The following is a 295-nucleotide window of genomic DNA, read 5'->3' on the forward strand; positions in this document are numbered from 1 at the left end:
CGGGGAACTGCAGCCCGGCCCGCGACGAGCGCGACTTGGCCTTGGCGCGCGCCTTCCCGCCCTGCTTGCCCCGGCCGGACATCGCAACGATTCAGCAATCGCTCTCAAGCTCCACAGAGAATGAAAAGTAGTTTCCGACCTCGGGCTTATATGCCTTTTCAGCGAAAGACGCGACTTTGGATTGGCTGAGACCGGGATGCGGCTGAATCAGCCAATGGGTACGCGGATCCAAATTCGACCAATGGCGATGAACGGCGTAAGCTGCCGCTGCAGGAACTTGCCTCAGCCAATCACA

The sequence above is a fragment of the Corvus brachyrhynchos genome, unplaced genomic scaffold (assembly GCF_000691975.1).
Source record: "Corvus brachyrhynchos isolate BGI_N302 unplaced genomic scaffold, ASM69197v1 scaffold56, whole genome shotgun sequence".
Lineage (NCBI taxonomy): Eukaryota > Metazoa > Chordata > Aves > Passeriformes > Corvidae > Corvus > Corvus brachyrhynchos.